Source organism: Ranitomeya variabilis, chromosome 5, assembly GCF_051348905.1.
Source record: "Ranitomeya variabilis isolate aRanVar5 chromosome 5, aRanVar5.hap1, whole genome shotgun sequence".
NCBI classification, from domain to species: domain Eukaryota; kingdom Metazoa; phylum Chordata; class Amphibia; order Anura; family Dendrobatidae; genus Ranitomeya; species Ranitomeya variabilis.
Window position 1 is genome coordinate 449,489,840 of NC_135236.1, and position 22,689 is coordinate 449,512,528.

Genomic DNA, 22,689 nt, shown 5'->3' on the forward strand with positions numbered 1-22,689 from the left:
GAAAATCAGCCATTTTTGGCTTGGCCGGGTATTAGATTTTTTGACGTTTTCAGGTTTTGCGAAAAATCACTTAATTCTCCTACTTCTACATCTAGAGGGTTGAAACTATGTTGGAAAGTATCCCAAATGAGTTCCCAAAGAGGGGGTATAGTGTGTGTTTGATTTGTGGAAAAAAAATTTTTGACTGAAAATCAGCCATTTTTGGCTTGGTCGGGTATTGGATTTTTTGACGTTTTCAGGTTTTGTGAAAAATCACTTAATTCTCCTACTTGTACATGTAGAGGGTTAAAACTATGTTGGAAAGCATCCCAAAAGAGTTCCCAAAGAGAGGGTATAGTGCATGTTTGATTTGTGGAAAAAACATTTAGGCTGAAAATCAGCCATTTTTGGCTTGGCCGGGTATTAGATTTTTTGACGTTTTCAGGTTTTGCGAAAAATCACTTAATTCTCCTACTTCTACATCTAGAGGGTTAAAACTATGTTGGAAAGCATCCCAAAAGAGTTCCCAAAGAGGGGGTATAGTGCGTGTTTGATTTGTGGAAAAAAAATTTTTGGCTGAAAATCAGCCATTTTTGGCTTGGCCGGGTATTAGATTTTTTGACGTTTTCAGGTTTTGCGAAAAATCACTTAATTCTCCTACTTCTACATCTAGAGGGTTAAAACTATGTTGGAAAGCATCCCAAAAGAGTTCCCAAAGAGGGGGTATAGTGCGTGTTTGATTTGTGGAAAAAAAATTTTGGCTGAAAATCAGCCATTTTTGGCTTGGCCGGGTATTAGATTTTTTGACGTTTTCAGGTTTTGCGAAAAATCACTTAATTCTCCTACTTCTACATCTAGAGGGTTAAAACTATGTTGGAAAGCATCCCAAAAGAGTTCCCAAAGAGGGGGTATAGTGCGTGTTTGATTTGTGGAAAAAAAATTTTTGGCTGAAAATCAGCCATTTTTGGCTTGGCCGGGTATTAGATTTTTTGACGTTTTCAGGTTTTGTGAAAAATCACTTAATTCTCCTACTTCTACATCTAGAGGGTTAAAACTATGTTGGAAAGCATCCCAAAAGAGTTCCCAAAGAGGGGGTATAGTTCGTGTTTGATTTGTGGAAAAAAAATTTTTGGCTGAAAGTCAGCCATTTTTGGCTTGGCCGGGTATTAGATTTTTTGACGTTTTCAGGTTTTGCGAAAAATCACTTAATTCTCCTACTTCTACATCTAGAGGGTTAAAACTATGTTGGAAATCATCCCAAAAGAGTTCCCAAAGAGGGGGTATAGTGCGTGTTTGATTTGTCGAAAAAATTTTTTTGGCTGAAAATCAGCCATTTTTGGCTTGGCCGGGTATTAGATTTTTTGACGTTTTCAGGTTTTGCGAAAAATCACTTAATTCTCCTACTTCTACATCTAGAGGGTTAAAACTATGTTGGAAAGCATCCCAAAAGAGTTCCCAAAGAGGGGGTATAGTTCGTGTTTGATTTGTGGAAAAAAAAATTTTGGCTGAAAGTCAGCCATTTTTGGCTTGGCCGGGTATTAGATTTTTTGACGTTTTCAGGTTTTGCGAAAAATCACTTAATTCTCCTACTTCTACATCTAGAGGGTTAAAACTATGTTGGAAAGCATCCCAAAACAGTTCCCAAAGAGGGGGTATAGTGCATGTTTGATTTGTGGAAAAAAAAATTTAGGCTGAAAATCAGCCATTTTTGGCTTGGCCGGGTATTAGATTTTTTGACGTTTTCAGGTTTTGCGAAAAATCACTTAATTCTCCTACTTCTACATCTAGAGGGTTGAAACTATGTTGGAAAGTATCCCAAATGAGTTCCCAAAGAGGGGGTATAGTGTGTGTTTGATTTGTGGAAAAAAAAATTTTGACTGAAAATCAGCCATTTTTGGCTTGGTCGGGTATTGGATTTTTTGACGTTTTCAGGTTTTGTGAAAAATCACTTAATTCTCCTACTTGTACATGTAGAGGGTTAAAACTATGTTGGAAAGCATCCCAAAAGAGTTCCCAAAGAGAGGGTATAGTGCATGTTTGATTTGTGGAAAAAACATTTAGGCTGAAAATCAGCCATTTTTGGCTTGGCCGGGTATTAGATTTTTTGACGTTTTCAGGTTTTGCGAAAAATCACTTAATTCTCCTACTTCTACATCTAGAGGGTTAAAACTATGTTGGAAAGCATCCCAAAAGAGTTCCCAAAGAGGGGGTATAGTGCGTGTTTGATTTGTGGAAAAAAAAATTTTGGCTGAAAATCAGCCATTTTTGGCTTGGCCGGGTATTAGATTTTTTGACGTTTTCAGGTTTTGCGAAAAATCACTTAATTCTCCTACTTCTACATCTAGAGGGTTAAAACTATGTTGGAAAGCATCCCAAAAGAGTTCCCAAAGAGGGGGTATAGTGCGTGTTTGATTTGTGGAAAAAAATTTTTGGCTGAAAATCAGCCATTTTTGGCTTGGCCGGGTATTAGATTTTTTGACGTTTTCAGGTTTTGCGAAAAATCACTTAATTCTCCTACTTCTACATCTAGAGGGTTAAAACTATGTTGGAAAGCATCCCAAAAGAGTTCCCAAAGAGGGGGTATAGTGCGTGTTTGATTTGTGGAAAAAAAAATTTTGGCTGAAAATCAGCCATTTTTGGCTTGGCCGGGTATTAGATTTTTTGACGTTTTCAGGTTTTGCGAAAAATCACTTAATTCTCCTACTTCTACATCTAGAGGGTTAAAACTATGTTGGAAAGCATCCCAAAAGAGTTCCCAAAGAGGGGGTATAGTGCGTGTTTGATTTGTGGAAAAAAAAATTTTGGCTGAAAATCAGCCATTTTTACTTGGCCGGGTATTAGATTTTTTGACGTTTTCAGGTTTTGCGAAAAATCACTTAATTCTCCTACTTCTACATCTAGAGGGTTAAAACTATGTTGGAAAGCATCCCAAAAGAGTTCCCAAAGAGGGGGTATAGTGCGTGTTTGATTTGTGGAAAAAAAAATTTTGGCTGAAAATCAGCCATTTTTGGCTTGGCCGGGTATTAGATTTTTTGACGTTTTCAGGTTTTGCGAAAAATCACTTAATTCTCCTACTTCTACATCTAGAGGGTTAAAACTATGTTGGAAAGCATCCCAAAAGAGTTCCCAAAGAGGGGGTATAGTGCGTGTTTGATTTGTGGAAAAAAAAATTTTGGCTGAAAATCAGCCATTTTTGGCTTGGCCGGGTATTAGATTTTTTGACGTTTTCAGGTTTTGCGAAAAATCACTTAATTCTCCTACTTCTACATCTAGAGGGTTAAAACTATGTTGGAAAGCATCCCAAAAGAGTTCCCAAAGAGGGGGTATAGTGCGTGTTTGATTTGTGGAAAAAAAAATTTTGGCTGAAAATCAGCCATTTTTGGCTTGGCCGGGTATTAGATTTTTTGACGTTTTCAGGTTTTGCGAAAAATCACTTAATTCTCCTACTTCTACATCTAGAGGGTTAAAACTATGTTGGAAAGCATCCCAAAAGAGTTCCCAAAGAGGGGGTATAGTGCGTGTTTGATTTGTGGAAAAAAAAATTTTGGCTGAAAATCAGCCATTTTTGGCTTGGCCGGGTATTAGATTTTTTGACGTTTTCAGGTTTTGCGAAAAATCACTTAATTCTCCTACTTCTACATCTAGAGGGTTAAAACTATGTTGGAAAGCATCCCAAAAGAGTTCCCAAAGAGGGGGTATAGTGCGTGTTTGATTTGTGGAAAATAAAAATTTGGCTGAAAATCAGCCATTTTTGGCTTGGCCGGGTATTAGATTTTTTGACGTTTTCAGGTTTTGCGAAAAATCACTTAATTCTCCTACTTCTACATCTAGAGGGTTAAAACTATGTTGGAAAGCATCCCAAAAGAATTCCCAAAGAGGGGGTATAGTGCATGTTTGATTTGTGGAAAAAAAAATTTAGGCTGAAAATCAGCCATTTTTGGCTTGGCCGGGTATTAGATTTTTTGACGTTTTCAGGTTTTGCGAAAAATCACTTAATTCTCCTACTTCTACATGTAGAGGGTTAAAACTATGTTGGAAAGCATCCCAAAAGAGTTCCCAAAGAGGGGGTATAGTGTGTGTTTGATTTGTGGAAAAAAAATTTTTTGACTGAAAATCAGCCATTTTTGGCTTGGTCGGGTATTGGATTTTTTGACGTTTTCAGGTTTTGTGAAAAATCACTTAATTCTCCTACTTGTACATCTAGAGGGTTAAAACTATGTTGGAAAGCATCCCAAAAGAGTTCCCAAAGAGAGGGTATAGTGCATGTTTGATTTGTGGAAAAAAAAATTTTGGCTGAAAATCAGCCATTTTTGGCTTGGCCGGGTATTAGATTTTTTGACGTTTTCAGGTTTTGCGAAAAATCACTTAATTCTCCTATTTCTACATCTAGCGGTTTAAAACTATGTTGGAAAGCATCCCAAAAGAGTTCCCAAAGAGGGGGGATAGTGCGTGTTTGATTTGTGGAAAAAAAAATTTTGACTGAAAATCAGCCATTTTTGGCTTGGCTGGGTATCGGATTTTTTGACGTTTTCAGGTTTTGCGAAAAATCACTTAATTCTCCTACTTCTACATCTAGAGGGTTAAAACTATGTTGGAAAGCATCCCAAAAGAGTTCCCAAAGAGGGGGTATAGTGCGTGTTTGATTTGTGGAAAAATAATTTTTGGCTGAAAATCAGCCATTTTTGGCTTGGCTGGGTACTAGATTTTTTGACGTTTTCAGGTTTTGCGAAAAATCACTTAATTCTCCTACTTCTACATCTAGAGGGTTAAAACTATGTTGGAAAGCATCCCAAAAGAGTTCCCAAAGAGGGGGTATAGTGCATGTTTGATTTGTGGAAAAAAAAATTTTGGCTGAAAATCAGCCATTTTTGGCTTGGCCGGGTATTAGATTTTTTGACGTTTTCAGGTTTTGCGAAAAATCACTTAATTCTCCTACTTCTACATCTAGAGGGTTGAAACTATGTTGGAATGTATCCCAAAAGAGTTCCCAAAGAGGGGGTATAGTGCGTGTTTGATTTGTGGAAAAAAAAATTTTGGCTGAACATCAGCCATTTTTGGCTTGGCCGGGTATTAGATTTTTTGACGTTTTCAGGTTTTGCGAAAAATCACTTAATTATCCTACTTCTACATCTAGAGGGTTAAAACTATGTTGGAAAGCATCCCAAAAGAGTTCCCAAAGAGGGGGTATAGTTCGTGTTTGATTTGTGGAAAAAAAAATTTTGGCTGAAAATCGGCCATTTTTGGCTTGGCCGGGTATTAGATTTTTTGACGTTTTCAGGTTTTGCGAAAAATCACTTAATTCTCCTACTTCTACATCTAGAGGGTTAAAACTATGTTGGAAAGCATCCCAAAAGAGTTCGCAAAGAGGGGGTATAGTGCGTGTTTGATTTGTGGAAAAAAAAATTTTGGCTGAAAATCAGCCATTTTTGGCTTGGCCGGGTATTAGATTTTTTGACGTTTTCAGGTTTTGCGAAAAATCACTTAATTCTCCTACTTCTACATCTAGAGGGTTAAAACTATGTTGGAAAGCATCCCAAAAGAGTTCCCAAAGAGGGGGTATAGTGCGTGTTTGATTTGTGGAAAAAAAAATTTTGGCTGAAAATCAGCCATTTTTGGCTTGGCCGGGTATTAGATTTTTTGACGTTTTCAGGTTTTGCGAAAAATCACTTAATTCTCCTACTTCTACATCTAGAGGGTTAAAACTATGTTGGAAATCATCCCAAAAGAGTTCCCAAAGAGGGGGTATAGTGCGTGTTTGATTTGTCGAAAAAAAAATTTTGGCTGAAAATCAGCCATTTTTGGCTTGGCCGGGTATTAGATTTTTTGACGTTTTCAGGTTTTGCGAAAAATCACTTAATTCTCCTACTTCTACATCTAGAGGGTTAAAACTATGTTGGAAAGCATCCCAAAAGAGTTCCCAAAGAGGGGGTATAGTTCGTGTTTGATTTGTGGAAAAAAAATTTTTGGCTGAAAGTCAGCCATTTTTGGCTTGGCCGGGTATTAGATTTTTTGACGTTTTCAGGTTTTGCGAAAAATCACTTAATTCTCCTACTTCTACATCTAGAGGGTTAAAACTATGTTGGAAAGCATCCCAAAACAGTTCCCAAAGAGGGGGTATAGTGCATGTTTGATTTGTGGAAAAAAAAATTTAGGCTGAAAATCAGCCATTTTTGGCTTGGCCGGGTATTAGATTTTTTGACGTTTTCAGGTTTTGCGAAAAATCACTTAATTCTCCTACTTCTACATCTAGAGGGTTAAAACTATGTTGGAAAGCATCCCAAAAGAGTTCCCAAAGAGGGGGTATAGTGCGTGTTTGATTTGTGGAAAAAAAAATTTTGGCTGAAAATCAGCCATTTTTGGCTTGGCCGGGTATTAGATTTTTTGACGTTTTCAGGTTTTGCGAAAAATCACTTAATTCTCCTACTTCTACATCTAGAGGGTTGAAACTATGTTGGAAAGTATCCCAAATGAGTTCCCAAAGAGGGGGTATAGTGTGTGTTTGATTTGTGGAAAAAAAATTTTGACTGAAAATCAGCCATTTTTGGCTTGGTCGGGTATTGGATTTTTTGACGTTTTCAGGTTTTGTGAAAAATCACTTAATTCTCCTACTTGTACATGTAGAGGGTTAAAACTATGTTGGAAAGCATCCCAAAAGAGTTCCCAAAGAGAGGGTATAGTGCATGTTTGATTTGTGGAAAAAACATTTAGGCTGAAAATCAGCCATTTTTGGCTTGGCCGGGTATTAGATTTTTTGACGTTTTCAGGTTTTGCGAAAAATCACTTAATTCTCCTACTTCTACATCTAGAGGGTTAAAACTATGTTGGAAAGCATCCCAAAAGAGTTCCCAAAGAGGGGGTATAGTGCGTGTTTGATTTGTGGAAAAAAATTTTTGGCTGAAAATCAGCCATTTTTGGCTTGGCCGGGTATTAGATTTTTTGACGTTTTCAGGTTTTGCGAAAAATCACTTAATTCTCCTACTTCTACATCTAGAGGGTTAAAACTATGTTGGAAAGCATCCCAAAAGAGTTCCCAAAGAGGGGGTATAGTGCGTGTTTGATTTGTGGAAAAAAAAATTTTGGCTGAAAATCAGCCATTTTTGGCTTGGCCGGGTATTAGATTTTTTGACGTTTTCAGGTTTTGCGAAAAATCACTTAATTCTCCTACTTCTACATCTAGAGGGTTAAAACTATGTTGGAAAGCATCCCAAAAGAGTTCCCAAAGAGGGGGTATAGTGCGTGTTTGATTTGTGGAAAAAAAATTTTGGCTGAAAATCAGCCATTTTTGGCTTGGCCGGGTATTAGATTTTTTGACGTTTTCAGGTTTTGCGAAAAATCACTTAATTCTCCTACTTCTACATCTAGAGGGTTAAAACTATGTTGGAAAGCATCCCAAAAGAGTTCCCAAAGAGGGGGTATAGTGCGTGTTTGATTTGTGGAAAAAAAAAATTTGGCTGAAAATCAGCCATTTTTGGCTTGGCCGGGTATTAGATTTTTTGACGTTTTCAGGTTTTGCGAAAAATCACTTAATTCTCCTACTTCTACATCTAGAGGGTTAAAACTATGTTGGAAAGCATCCCAAAAGAGTTCCCAAAGAGGGGGTATAGTGCGTGTTTGATTTGTGGAAAAAAAAATTTTGGCTGAAAATCAGCCATTTTTGGCTTGGCCGGGTATTAGATTTTTTGACGTTTTCAGGTTTTGCGAAAAATCACTTAATTCTCCTACTTCTACATCTAGAGGGTTAAAACTATGTTGGAAAGCATCCCAAAAGAGTTCCCAAAGAGGGGGTATAGTGCGTGTTTGATTTGTGGAAAAAAAAATTTTGGCTGAAAATCAGCCATTTTTGGCTTGGCCGGGTATTAGATTTTTTGACGTTTTCAGGTTTTGCGAAAAATCACTTAATTCTCCTACTTCTACATCTAGAGGGTTAAAACTATGTTGGAAAGCATCCCAAAAGAGTTCCCAAAGAGGGGGTATAGTGCGTGTTTGATTTGTGGAAAAAAAAATTTTGGCTGAAAATCAGCCATTTTTGGCTTGGCCGAGTATTAGATTTTTTGACGTTTTCAGGTTTTGCGAAAAATCACTTAATTCTCCTACTTCTACATCTAGAGGGTTAAAACTATGTTGGAAAGCATCCCAAAAGAGTTCCCAAAGAGGGGGTATAGTGCGTGTTTGATTTGTGGAAAAAAAAAATTTGGCTGAAAATCAGCCATTTTTGGCTTGGCCGGGTATTAGATTTTTTGACGTTTTCAGGTTTTGCGAAAAATCACTTAATTCTCCTACTTCTACATCTAGAGGGTTAAAACTATGTTGGAAAGCATCCCAAAAGAGTTCCCAAAGAGGGGGTATAGTGCATGTTTGATTTGTGGAAAAAAAAATTTAGGCTGAAAATCAGCCATTTTTTGCTTGGCCGGGTATTAGATTTTTTGACGTTTTCAGGTTTTGCAAAAAATCACTTAATTCTCCTACTTCTACATGTAGAGGGTTAAAACTATGTTGGAAAGCATCCCAAAAGAGTTCCCAAAGAGGGGGTATAGTGCGTGTTTGATTTGTGGAAAAAAAACTTTTGGCTGAAAATCAGCCATTTTTGGCTTGGCCGGGTATTAGATTTTTTGACGTTTTCAGGTTTTGCGAAAAATCACTTAATTCTCCTACTTCTACATCTAGAGGGTTAAAACTATGTTGGAAAGCATCCCAAAAGAGTTCCCAAAGAGGGGGTATAGTGCGTGTTTGATTTGTGGAAAAAAAAATTTTGGCTGAAAATCAGCCATTTTTGGCTTGGCCGGGTATTAGATTTTTTGACGTTTTCAGGCTTTGCGAAAAATCACTTAATTCTCCTACTTCTACATCTAGAGGGTTAAAACTATGTTGGAAAGCATCCCAAAAGAGTTCCCAAAGAGGGGGTATAGTGCGTGTTTGATTTGTGGAAAAAAAAATTTTGGATGAAAATCAGCCATTTTTGGCTTGGCCGGGTATTAGATTTTTTGACGTTTTCAGGTTTTGCGAAAAATCACTTAATTCTCCTACTTCTACATCTAGAGGGTTAAAACTATGTTGGAAAGCATCCCAAAAGAGTTCCCAAAGAGGGGGTATAGTGCGTGTTTGATTTATGGAAAAAAAAATTTTGGCTGAAAATCAGCCATTTTTGGCTTGGCCGGGTATTAGATTTTTTGACGTTTTCAGGTTTTGCGAAAAATCACTTAATTCTCCTACTTCTACATCTAGAGGGTTAAAACTATGTTGGAAAGCATCCCAAAAGAGTTCCCAAAGAGGGGGTATAGTGCGTGTTTGATTTGTGGAAAAATAATTTTTGGCTGAAAAGCAGCCATTTTTGGCTTGGCCGGGTATTAGATTTTTTGACGTTTTCAGGTTTTGCGAAAAATCACTTAATTCTCCTACTTCTACATCTAGAGGGTTAAAACTATGTTGGAAAGCATCCCAAAAGAGTTCCCAAAGAGGGGGTATAGTGCATGTTTGATTTGTGGAAAAAAAAAAGTTTGGCTGAAAATCAGCCATTTTTGGCTTGGCCGGGTATTAGATTTTTTGACGTTTTCAGGATTTGCGAAAAATCACTTAATTCTCCTACTTCTAAATCTAGAGGGTTGAAACTATGTTGGAAAGTATCCCAAAAGAGTTCCCAAAGAGGGGGTATAGTGCGTGTTTGATTTGTGGAAAAAAAAAATTTGGCTGAACATCAGCCATTTTTGGCTTGGCCGGGTATTAGATTTTTTGACGTTTTCAGGTTTTGCGAAAAATCACTTAATTATCCTACTTCTACATCTAGAGGGTTAAAACTATGTTGGAAAGCATCCCAAAAGAGTTCCCAAAGAGGGGGTATAGTGCGTGTTTGATTTGTGGAAAAAAAAATTTTGGCTGAAAATCAGCCATTTTTGGCTTGGCCGGGTATTAGATTTTTTGACGTTTTCAAGTTTTGCGAAAAATCACTTAATTCTCCTACTTCTACATCTAGAGGGTTAAAACTATGTTGGAAAGCATCCCAAAAGAGTTCCCAAAGAGGGGGTATAGTGCGTGTTTGATTTGTGTAAAAAAAATTTTGGCTGAAAATCAGCCATTTTTGACTTGGTCGGGTATTAGATTTTGTGACGTTTTCAGGTTTTGCGAAAAATCACTTAATTCTCCTACTTCTACATCTAGAGGGTTAAAACTATGTTGGAAAGCAGCCCAAAAGAGTTCCCAAAGAGGGGGTATAGTGCGTGTTTGATTTGTGGAAAAAAAAATTTTGGCTGAAAATCAGCCATTTTTGGCTTGGCCGGGTATTAGATTTTTTGACGTTTTCAGGTTTTGCGAAAAATCACTTAATTCTCCTACTTCTACATCTAGAGGGTTAAAACTATGTTGGAAAGCATCCCAAAAGAGTTCCCAAAGAGGGGGTATAGTGCGTGTTTGATTTGTGGAAAAAAAAATTTTGGCTGAAAATCAGCCATTTTTGGCTTGGCCGGGTATTAGATTTTTTGACGTTTTCAGGTTTTGCGAAAAATCACTTAATTCTCCTACTTCTACATCTAGAGGGTTAAAACTATGTTGGAAAGCATCCCAAAAGAGTTCCCAAAGAGGGGGTATAGTGCATGATTGATTTGTGGAAAAAAAATTTAGGCTGAAAATCAGCCATTTTTGGCTTGGCCGGGTATTAGATTTTTTGACGTTTTCAGGTTTTGCGAAAAATCACTTAATTCTCCTACTTCTACATCTAGAGGGTTGAAACTATGTTGGAAAGTATCCCAAAAGAGTTCCCAAAGAGGGGGTATAGTGTGTGTTTGATTTGTGGAAAAAAAAATTTTGACTGAAAATCAGCCATTTTTGGCTTGGTCGAGTATTGGATTTTTTGACGTTTTCAGGTTTTGTGAAAAATCACTTAATTCTCCTACTTGTACATGTAGAGGGTTAAAACTATGTTGGAAAGCATCCCAAAAGAGTTCCCAAAGAGAGGGTATAGTGCATGTTTGATTTGTGGAAAAAAAAATTTTGGCTGAAAATCAGCCATTTTTGGCTTGGCCGGGTATTAGATTTTTTGACGTTTTCAGGTTTTGCGAAAAATCACTTAATTCTCCTACTTCTACATCTAGAGGGTTAAAACTATGTTGGAAAGCATCCCAAAAGAGTTCCCAAAGAGGGGGTATAGTGCGTGTTTGATTTGTGGAAAAAAATTTTTTTGCTGAAAATCAGCCATTTTTGGCTTGGCCGGGTATTAGATTTTTTGACGTTTTCAGGTTTTGCGAAAAATCACTTAATTCTACTTCTACATCTAGAGGGTTAAAACTATGTTGGAAAGCATCCCAAAAGAGTTCCCAAAGAGGGGGTATAGTGCGTGTTTGATTTGTGGAAAAAAAAATTTTGGCTGAAAATCAGCCATTTTTGGCTTGGCCGGGTATTAGATTTTTTGACGTTTTCAGGTTTTGCGAAAAATCACTTAATTCTCCTACTTCTACATCTAGAGGGTTAAAACTATGTTGGATAGCATCCCAAAAGAGTTCCCAAAGAGGGGGTATAGTGCGTGTTTGATTTGTGGAAAAATAATTTTTGGCTGAAAATCAGCCATTTTTGGCTTGGCCGGGTATTAGATTTTTTGACGTTTTCAGGTTTTGCGAAAAATCACTTAATTCTCCTACTTCTACATCTAGAGGGTTAAAACTATGTTGGAAAGCATCCCAAAAGAGTCCCCAAAGAGGGGGTATAGTGCATGTTTGATTTGTGGAAAAAAAAATTTAGGCTGAAAATCAGCCATTTTTGGCTTGGCCGGGTATTAGATTTTTTGACGTTTTCAGGTTTTGCGAAAAATCACTTAATTCTCCTACTTCTACATCTAGAGGGTTAAAACTATGTTGGAAAGCATCCCAAAAGAGTTCCCAAAGAGGGGGTATAGTGCGTGTTTGATTTGTGGAAAAAAAAATTTTGGCTGAAAATCAGCCATTTTTGGCTTGGCCGGGTATTAGATTTTTTGACGTTTTCAGGTTTTGCGAAAAATCACTTAATTCTCCTACTTCTACATCTAGAGGGTTGAAACTATGTTGGAAAGTATCCCAAATGAGTTCCCAAAGAGGGGGTATAGTGTGTGTTTGATTTGTGGAAAAAAAATTTTGACTGAAAATCAGCCATTTTTGGCTTGGTCGGGTATTGGATTTTTTGACGTTTTCAGGTTTTGTGAAAAATCACTTAATTCTCCTACTTGTACATGTAGAGGGTTAAAACTATGTTGGAAAGCATCCCAAAAGAGTTCCCAAAGAGAGGGTATAGTGCATGTTTGATTTGTGGAAAAAACATTTAGGCTGAAAATCAGCCATTTTTGGCTTGGCCGGGTATTAGATTTTTTGACGTTTTCAGGTTTTGCGAAAAATCACTTAATTCTCCTACTTCTACATCTAGAGGGTTAAAACTATGTTGGAAAGCATCCCAAAAGAGTTCCCAAAGAGGGGGTATAGTGCGTGTTTGATTTGTGGAAAAAATTTTTTGGCTGAAAATCAGCCATTTTTGGCTTGGCCGGGTATTAGATTTTTTGACGTTTTCAGGTTTTGCGAAAAATCACTTAATTCTCCTACTTCTACATCTAGAGGGTTAAAACTATGTTGGAAAGCATCCCAAAAGAGTTCCCAAAGAGGGGGTATAGTGCGTGTTTGATTTGTGGAAAAAAAAATTTTGGCTGAAAATCAGCCATTTTTGGCTTGGCCGGGTATTAGATTTTTTGACGTTTTCAGGTTTTGCGAAAAATCACTTAATTCTCCTACTTCTACATCTAGAGGGTTAAAACTATGTTGGAAAGCATCCCAAAAGAGTTCCCAAAGAGGGGGTATAGTGCGTGTTTGATTTGTGGAAAAAAAATTTTGGCTGAAAATCAGCCATTTTTGGCTTGGCCGGGTATTAGATTTTTTGACGTTTTCAGGTTTTGCGAAAAATCACTTAATTCTCCTACTTCTACATCTAGAGGGTTAAAACTATGTTGGAAAGCATCCCAAAAGAGTTCCCAAAGAGGGGGTATAGTGCGTGTTTGATTTGTGGAAAAAAAAATTTTGGCTGAAAATCAGCCATTTTTGGCTTGGCCGGGTATTAGATTTTTTGACGTTTTCAGGTTTTGCGAAAAATCACTTAATTCTCCTACTTCTACATCTAGAGGGTTAAAACTATGTTGGAAAGCATCCCAAAAGAGTTCCCAAAGAGGGGGTATAGTGCGTGTTTGATTTGTGGAAAAAAAAATTTTGGCTGAAAATCAGCCATTTTTGGCTTGGCCGGGTATTAGATTTTTTGACGTTTTCAGGTTTTGCGAAAAATCACTTAATTCTCCTACTTCTACATCTAGAGGGTTAAAACTATGTTGGAAAGCATCCCAAAAGAGTTCCCAAAGAGGGGGTATAGTGCGTGTTTGATTTGTGGAAAAAAAAATTTTGGCTGAAAATCAGCCATTTTTGGCTTGGCCGGGTATTAGATTTTTTGACGTTTTCAGGTTTTGCGAAAAATCACTTAATTCTCCTACTTCTACATCTAGAGGGTTAAAACTATGTTGGAAAGCATCCCAAAAGAGTTCCCAAAGAGGGGGTATAGTGCGTGTTTGATTTGTGGAAAAAAAAATTTTGGCTGAAAATCAGCCATTTTTGGCTTGGCCGGGTATTAGATTTTTTGACGTTTTCAGGTTTTGCGAAAAATCACTTAATTCTCCTACTTCTACATCTAGAGGGTTAAAACTATGTTGGAAAGCATCCCAAAAGAGTTCCCAAAGAGGGGGTATAGTGCGTGTTTGATTTGTGGAAAATAAAAATTTGGCTGAAAATCAGCCATTTTTGGCTTGGCCGGGTATTAGATTTTTTGACGTTTTCAGGTTTTGTGAAAAATCACTTAATTCTCCTACTTCTACATCTAGAGGGTTAAAACTATGTTGGAAAGCATCCCAAAAGAGTTCCCAAAGAGGGGGTATAGTGCATGTTTGATTTGTGGAAAAAAAAATTTAGGCTGAAAATCAGCCATTTTTGGCTTGGCCGGGTATTAGATTTTTTGACGTTTTCAGGTTTTGCAAAAAATCACTTAATTCTCCTACTTCTACATGTAGAGGGTTAAAACTATGTTGGAAAGCATCCCAAAAGAGTTCCCAAAGAGGGGGTATAGTGCGTGTTTGATTTGTGGAAAAAAAACTTTTGGCTGAAAATCAGCCATTTTTGGCTTGGCCGGGTATTAGATTTTTTGACGTTTTCAGGTTTTGCGAAAAATCACTTAATTCTCCTACTTCTACATCTAGAGGGTTAAAACTATGTTGGAAAGCATCCCAAAAGAGTTCCCAAAGAGGGGGTATAGTGCGTGTTTGATTTGTGGAAAAAAAAATTTTGGCTGAAAATCAGCCATTTTTGGCTTGGCCGGGTATTAGATTTTTTGACGTTTTCAGGCTTTGCGAAAAATCACTTAATTCTCCTACTTCTACATCTAGAGGGTTAAAACTATGTTGGAAAGCATCCCAAAAGAGTTCCCAAAGAGGGGGTATAGTGCGTGTTTGATTTGTGGAAAAAAAAATTTTGGCTGAAAATCAGCCATTTTTGGCTTGGCCGGGTATTAGATTTTTTGACGTTTTCAGGTTTTGCGAAAAATCACTTAATTCTCCTACTTCTACATCTAGAGGGTTAAAACTATGTTGGAAAGCATCCCAAAAGAGTTCCCAAAGAGGGGGTATAGTGCGTGTTTGATTTATGGAAAAAAAAATTTTGGCTGAAAATCAGCCATTTTTGGCTTGGCCGGGTATTAGATTTTTTGACGTTTTCAGGTTTTGCGAAAAATCACTTAATTCTCCTACTTCTACATCTAGAGGGTTAAAACTATGTTGGAAAGCATCCCAAAAGAGTTCCCAAAGAGGGGGTATAGTGCGTGTTTGATTTGTGGAAAAATAATTTTTGGCTGAAAATCAGCCATTTTTGGCTTGGCCGGGTATTAGATTTTTTGACGTTTTCAGGTTTTGCGAAAAATCACTTAATTCTCCTACTTCTACATCTAGAGGGTTAAAACTATGTTGGAAAGCATCCCAAAAGAGTTCCCAAAGAGGGGGTATAGTGCATGTTTGATTTGTGGAAAAAAAAAAGTTTGGCTGAAAATCAGCCATTTTTGGCTTGGCCGGGTATTAGATTTTTTGACGTTTTCAGGATTTGCGAAAAATCACTTAATTCTCCTACTTCTAAATCTAGAGGGTTGAAACTATGTTGGAAAGTATCCCAAAAGAGTTCCCAAAGAGGGGGTATAGTGCGTGTTTGATTTGTGGAAAAAAAAATTTTGGCTGAACATCAGCCATTTTTGGCTTGGCCGGGTATTAGATTTTTTGACGTTTTCAGGTTTTGCGAAAAATCACTTAATTATCCTACTTCTACATCTAGAGGGTTAAAACTATGTTGGAAAGCATCCCAAAAGAGTTCCCAAAGAGGGGGTATAGTGCGTGTTTGATTTGTGTAAAAAAAATTTTGGCTGAAAATCAGCCATTTTTGACTTGGTCGGGTATTAGATTTTGTGACGTTTTCAGGTTTTGCGAAAAATCACTTAATTCTCCTACTTCTACATCTAGAGGGTTAAAACTATGTTGGAAAGCAGCCCAAAAGAGTTCCCAAAGAGGGGGTATAGTGCGTGTTTGATTTGTGGAAAAAAAAATTTTGGCTGAAAATCAGCCATTTTTGGCTTGGCCGGGTATTAGATTTTTTGACGTTTTCAGGTTTTGCGAAAAATCACTTAATTCTCCTACTTCTACATCTAGAGGGTTAAAACTATGTTGGAAAGCATCCCAAAAGAGTTCCCAAAGAGGGGGTATAGTGCGTGTTTGATTTGTGGAAAAAAAAAATTTTGGCTGAAAATCAGCCATTTTTGGCTTGGCCGGGTATTAGATTTTTTGACGTTTTCAGGTTTTGCGAAAAATCACTTAATTCTCCTACTTCTACATCTAGAGGGTTAAAACTATGTTGGAAAGCATCCCAAAAGAGTTCCCAAAGAGGGGGTATAGTGCATGATTGATTTGTGGAAAAAAAATTTAGGCTGAAAATCAGCCATTTTTGGCTTGGCCGGGTATTAGATTTTTTGACGTTTTCAGGTTTTGCGAAAAATCACTTAATTCTCCTACTTCTACATCTAGAGGGTTGAAACTATGTTGGAAAGTATCCCAAAAGAGTTCCCAAAGAGGGGGTATAGTGTGTGTTTGATTTGTGGAAAAAAAATTTTTGACTGAAAATCAGCCATTTTTGGCTTGGTCGAGTATTGGATTTTTTGACGTTTTCAGGTTTTGTGAAAAATCACTTAATTCTCCTACTTGTACATGTAGAGGGTTAAAACTATGTTGGAAAGCATCCCAAAAGAGTTCCCAAAGAGAGGGTATAGTGCATGTTTGATTTGTGGAAAAAAAGAATTTTGGCTGAAAATCAGCCATTTTTGGCTTGGCCGGGTATTAGATTTTTTGACGTTTTCAGGTTTTGCGAAAAATCACTTAATTCTCCTACTTCTACATCTAGAGGGTTAAAACTATGTTGGAAAGCATCCCAAAAGAGTTCCCAAAGAGGGGGTATAGTGCGTGTTTGATTTGTGGAAAAAAATTTTTTTGCTGAAAATCAGCCATTTTTGGCTTGGCCGGGTATTAGATTTTTTGACGTTTTCAGGTTTTGCGAAAAATCACTTAATTATCCTACTTCTACATCTAGAGGGTTAAAACTATGTTGGAAAGCATCCCAAAAGAGTTCCCAAAGAGGGGGTATAGTGCGTGTTTGATTTGTGGAAAAAAAAATTTTGGCTGAAAATCAGCCATTTTTGGCTTGGCCGGGTATTAGATTTTTTGACGTTTTCAGGTTTTGCGAAAAATCACTTAATTCTCCTACTTCTACATCTAGAGGGTTAAAACTATGTTGGATAGCATCCCAAAAGAGTTCCCAAAGAGGGGGTATAGTGCGTGTTTGATTTGTGGAAAAATAATTTTTGGCTGAAAATCAGCCATTTTTGGCTTGGCCGGGTATTAGATTTTTTGACGTTTTCAGGTTTTGCGAAAAATCACTTAATTCTCCTACTTCTACATCTAGAGGGTTAAAACTATGTTGGAAAGCATCCCAAAAGAGTCCCCAAAGAGGGGGTATAGTGCATGTTTGATTTGTGGAAAAAAAAATTTAGGCTGAAAATCAGCCATTTTTGGCTTGGCCGGGTATTAGATTTTTTGACGTTTTCAGGTTTTGCGAAAAATCACTTAATTCTCCTACTTCTACATCTAGAGGGTTAAAACTATGTTGGAAAGCATCCCAAAAGAGTTCCCAAAGAGGGGGTATAGTGCATGTTTGATTTGTGGAAAAAAAAAAGTTTGGCTGAAAATCAGCCATTTTTGGCTTGGCGGGGTATTAGATTTTTTGACGTTTTCAGGTTTTGCGAAAAATCACTTAATTCTCCTACTTCTAAATCTAGAGGGTTGAAACTATGTTGGAAAGTATCCCAAAACAGTTCCCAAAGAGGGGGTATAGTGCGTGTTTGATTTGTGGAAAAAAAATTTTTGGCTGAAAATCAGCCATTTTTGGCTTGGCCGGGTATTAGATTTTTTGACGTTTTCAGGTTTTGCGAAAAATCACTTAATTATCCTACTTCTACATCTAGAGGGTTGAAACTATGTTGGAAAGTATCCCAAAACAGTTCCCAAAGAGGGGGTATAGTGCGTGTTTGATTTGTGGAAAAAAAAATTTTGGCTGAAAATCAGCCATTTTTGGCTTGGCCGGGTATTAGATTTTTTGACGTTTTCAGGTTTTGCGAAAAATCACTTAATTCTCCTACTTCTACATCTAGAGGGTTAAAACTATGTTGGAAAGCATCCCAAAAGAGTTCCCAAAGAGGGGGTATAGTGCGTGTTTGATTTGTGGAAAAAAAAATTTTGGCTGAAAATCAGCCATTTTTGGCTTGGCCGGGTATTAGATTTTTTGACGTTTTCAGGTTTTGCGAAAAATCACTTAATTCTCCTACTTCTACATCTAGAGGGTTAAAACTATGTTGGAAAGCATCCCAAAAGAGTTCCCAAAGAGGGGGTATAGTGCGTGTTTGATTTGTGGAAAAAAAAATTTTGGCTGAAAATCAGCCATTTTTGGCTTGGCCGGGTATTAGATTTTTTGACGTTTTCAGGTTTTGCGAAAAATCACTTAATTCTCCTACTTCTACATCTAGAGGTTTAAAACTATGTTGGAAAGCATCCCAAAAGAGTTCCCAAAGAGGGGGTATAGTGCGTGTTTGATTTGTGGAAAATAAAAATTTGGCTGAAAATCAGCCATTTTTGGCTTGGCCGGGTATTAGATTTTTTGACGTTTTCAGGTTTTGCGAAAAATCACTTAATTCTCCTACTTCTACATCTAGAGGGTTAAAACTATGTTGGAAAGCATCCCAAAAGAGTTCCCAAAGAGGGGGTATAGTGCATGTTTGATTTGTGGAAAAAAAAATTTAGGCTGAAAATCAGCCATTTTTGGCTTGGCCGGGTATTAGATTTTTTGACGTTTTCAGGTTTTGCGAAAAATCACTTAATTCTCCTACTTCTACATGTAGAGGGTTAAAACTATGTTGGAAAGCATCCCAAAAGAGTTCCCAAAGAGGGGGTATAGTGCGTGTTTGATTTGTGGAAAAAAAACTTTTGGCTGAAAATCAGCCATTTTTGGCTTGGCCGGGTATTTGATTTTTTGACGTTTTCAGGTTTTGCGAAAAATCACTTAATTCTCCTACTTCTACATCTAGAGGGTTAAAACTATGTTGGAAAGCATCCCAAAAGAGTTCCCAAAGAGGGGGTATAGTGCGTGTTTGATTTGTGGAAAAAAAAATTTAGGCTGAAAATCAGCCATTTTTGGCTTGGCCGGGTATTAGATTTTTTGACGTTTTCAGGTTTTGCGAAAAATCACTTAATTCTCCTACTTCTACATCTAGAGGGTTAAAACTATGTTGGAAAGCATCCCAAAAGAGTTCCCAAAGAGGGGGTATAGTGCGTGTTTGATTTATGGAAAAAAAAATTTTGGCTGAAAATCAGCCATTTTTGGCTTGGCCGGGTATTAGATTTTTTGACGTTTTCAGGTTTTGCGAAAAATCACTTAATTCTCCTACTTCTACATCTAGAGGGTTAAAACTATGTTGGAAAGCATCCCAAAAGAGTTCCCAAAGAGGGGGTATAGTGCGTGTTTGATTTGTGGAAAAATAATTTTTGGCTGAAAATCAGCCATTTTTGGCTTGGCCGGGTATTAGATTTTTTGACGTTTTCAGGTTTTGCGAAAAATCACTTAATTCTCCTACTTCTACATCTAGAGGGTTAAAACTATGTTGGAAAGCATCCCAAAAGAGTTCCCAAAGAGGGGGTATAGTGCATGTTTGATTTGTGGAAAAAAAAAAGTTTGGCTGAAAATCAGCCATTTTTGGCTTGGCCGGGTATTAGATTTTTTGACGTTTTCAGGATTTGCGAAAAATCACTTAATTCTCCTACTTCTAAATCTAGAGGGTTGAAACTATGTTGGAAAGTATCCCAAAAGAGTTCCCAAAGAGGGGGTATAGTGCGTGTTTGATTTGTGGAAAAAAAAATTTTGGCTGAACATCAGCCATTTTTGGCTTGGCCGGGTATTAGATTTTTTGACGTTTTCAGGTTTTGCGAAAAATCACTTAATTATCCTACTTCTACATCTAGAGGGTTAAAACTATGTTGGAAAGCATCCCAAAAGAGTTCCCAAAGAGGGGGTATAGTGCGTGTTTGATTTGTGGAAAAAAAAATTTTGGCTGAAAATCAGCCATTTTTGGCTTGGCCGGGTATTAGATTTTTTGACGTTTTCAAGTTTTGCGAAAAATCACTTAATTCTCCTACTTCTACATCTAGAGGGTTAAAACTATGTTGGAAAGCATCCCAAAAGAGTTCCCAAAGAGGGGGTATAGTGCGTGTTTGATTTGTGTAAAAAAAATTTTGGCTGAAAATCAGCCATTTTTGACTTGGTCGGGTATTAGATTTTGTGACGTTTTCAGGTTTTGCGAAAAATCACTTAATTCTCCTACTTCTACATCTAGAGGGTTAAAACTATGTTGGAAAGCAGCCCAAAAGAGTTCCCAAAGAGGGGGTATAGTGCGTGTTTGATTTGTGGAAAAAAAAATTTTGGCTGAAAATCAGCCATTTTTGGCTTGGCCGGGTATTAGATTTTTTGACGTTTTCAGGTTTTGCGAAAAATCACTTAATTCTCCTACTTCTACATCTAGAGGGTTAAAACTATGTTGGAAAGCATCCCAAAAGAGTTCCCAAAGAGGGGGTATAGTGCATGATTGATTTGTGGAAAAAAAATTTAGGCTGAAAATCAGCCATTTTTGGCTTGGCCGGGTATTAGATTTTTTGACGTTTTCAGGTTTTGCGAAAAATCACTTAATTCTCCTACTTCTACATCTAGAGGGTTAAAACTATGTTGGAAAGCATCCCAAAAGAGTTCCCAAAGAGGGGGTATAGTGCATGATTGATTTGTGGAAAAAAAATTTAGGCTGAAAATCAGCCATTTTTGGCTTGGCCGGGTATTAGATTTTTTGACGTTTTCAGGTTTTGCGAAAAATCACTTAATTCTCCTACTTCTACATCTAGAGGGTTGAAACTATGTTGGAAAGTATCCCAAAAGAGTTCCCAAAGAGGGGGTATAGTGTGTGTTTGATTTGTGGAAAAAAAATTTTTGACTGAAAATCAGCCATTTTTGGCTTGGTCGGGTATTGGATTTTTTGACGTTTTCAGGTTTTGTGAAAAATCACTTAATTCTCCTACTTGTACATGTAGAGGGTTAAAACTATGTTGGAAAGCATCCCAAAAGAGTTCCCAAAGAGAGGGTATAGTGCATGTTTGATTTGTGTAAAAAAAATTTTGGCTGAAAATCAGCCATTTTTGGCTTGGCCGGGTATTAGATTTTTTGACGTTTTCAGGTTTTGCGAAAAATCACTTAATTCTCCTACTTCTACATCTAGAGGGTTAAAACTATGTTGGAAAGCATCCCAAAAGAGTTCCCAAAGAGGGGGTATAGTGCGTGTTTGATTTGTGGAAAAAAAAATTTTTGCTGAAAATCAGCCATTTTTGGCTTGGCCGGGTATTAGATTTTTTGACGTTTTCAGGTTTTGCGAAAAATCACTTAATTCTCCTACTTCTACATCTAGAGGGTTAAAACTATGTTGGATAGCATCCCAAAAGAGTTCCCAAAGAGGGGGTATAGTGCGTGTTTGATTTGTGGAAAAATAATTTTTGGCTGAAAATCAGCCATTTTTGGCTTGGCCGGGTATTAGATTTTTTGACGTTTTCAGGTTTTGCGAAAAATCACTTAATTCTCCTACTTCTACATCTAGAGGGTTAAAACTATGTTGGAAAGCATCCCAAAAGAGTCCCCAAAGAGGGGGTATAGTGCATGTTTGATTTGTGGAAAAAAAAATTTAGGCTGAAAATCAGCCATTTTTGGCTTGGCCGGGTATTAGATTTTTTGACGTTTTCAGGTTTTGCGAAAAATCACTTAATTCTCCTACTTCTACATCTAGAGGGTTAAAACTATGTTGGAAAGCATCCCAAAAGAGTTCCCAAAGAGGGGGTATAGTGCATGTTTGATTTGTGGAAAAAAAAAAGTTTGGCTGAAAATCAGCCATTTTTGGCTTGGCCGGGTATTAGATTTTTTGACGTTTTCAGGTTTTGCGAAAAATCACTTAATTCTCCTACTTCTAAATCTAGAGGGTTGAAACTATGTTGGAAAGTATCCCAAAACAGTTCCCAAAGAGGGGGTATAGTGCGTGTTTGATTTGTGGAAAAAAAAATTTTGGCTGAAAATCAGCCATTTTTGGCTTGGCCGGGTATTAGATTTTTTGACGTTTTCAGGTTTTGCGAAAAATCACTTAATTATCCTACTTCTACATCTAGAGGGTTGAAACTATGTTGGAAAGTATCCCAAAACAGTTCCCAAAGAGGGGGTATAGTGCGTGTTTGATTTGTGGAAAAAAAATTTTGGCTGAACATCAGCCATTTTTGGCTTGGCCGGGTATTAGATTTTTTGACGTTTTCAGGTTTTGCGAAAAATCACTTAATTATCCTACTTCTACATCTAGAGGGTTAAAACTATGTTGGAAAGCATCCCAAAAGAGTTCCCAAAGAGGGGGTATAGTGCATGTTTGATTTGTGGGAAAAAAATTTTTGGCTGAAAATCAGCCATTTTTGGCTTGGCCGGGTATTAGATTTTTTGACGTTTTCAGGTTTTGCGAAAAATCACTTAATTCTCCTACTTCTACATCTAGAGGGTTAAAACTATGTTGGAAAGCATCCCAAAAGAGTTCCCAAAGAGCGGGTATAGTGCATGTTTGATTTGTGGAAAAAAAAATTTAGGCTGAAAATCAGCCATTTTTGGCTTGGCCGGGTATTAGATTTTTTGACGTTTTCAGGATTTGCGAAAAATCACTTAATTCTCCTACTTCTAAATCTAGAGGGTTGAAACTATGTTGGAAAGTATCCCAAAAGAGTTCCCAAAGAGGGGGTATAGTGCGTGTTTGATTTGTGGAAAAAAAAATTTTGGCTGAACATCAGCCATTTTTGGCTTGGCCAGGTATTAGATTTTTTGACGTTTTCAGGTTTTGCGAAAAATCACTTAATTATCCTACTTCTACATCTAGAGGGTTAAAACTATGTTGGAAAGCATCCCAAAAGAGTTCCCAAAGAGGGGGTATAGTGCGTGTTTGATTTGTGGAAAAAAAAATTTTGGCTGAAAATCAGCCATT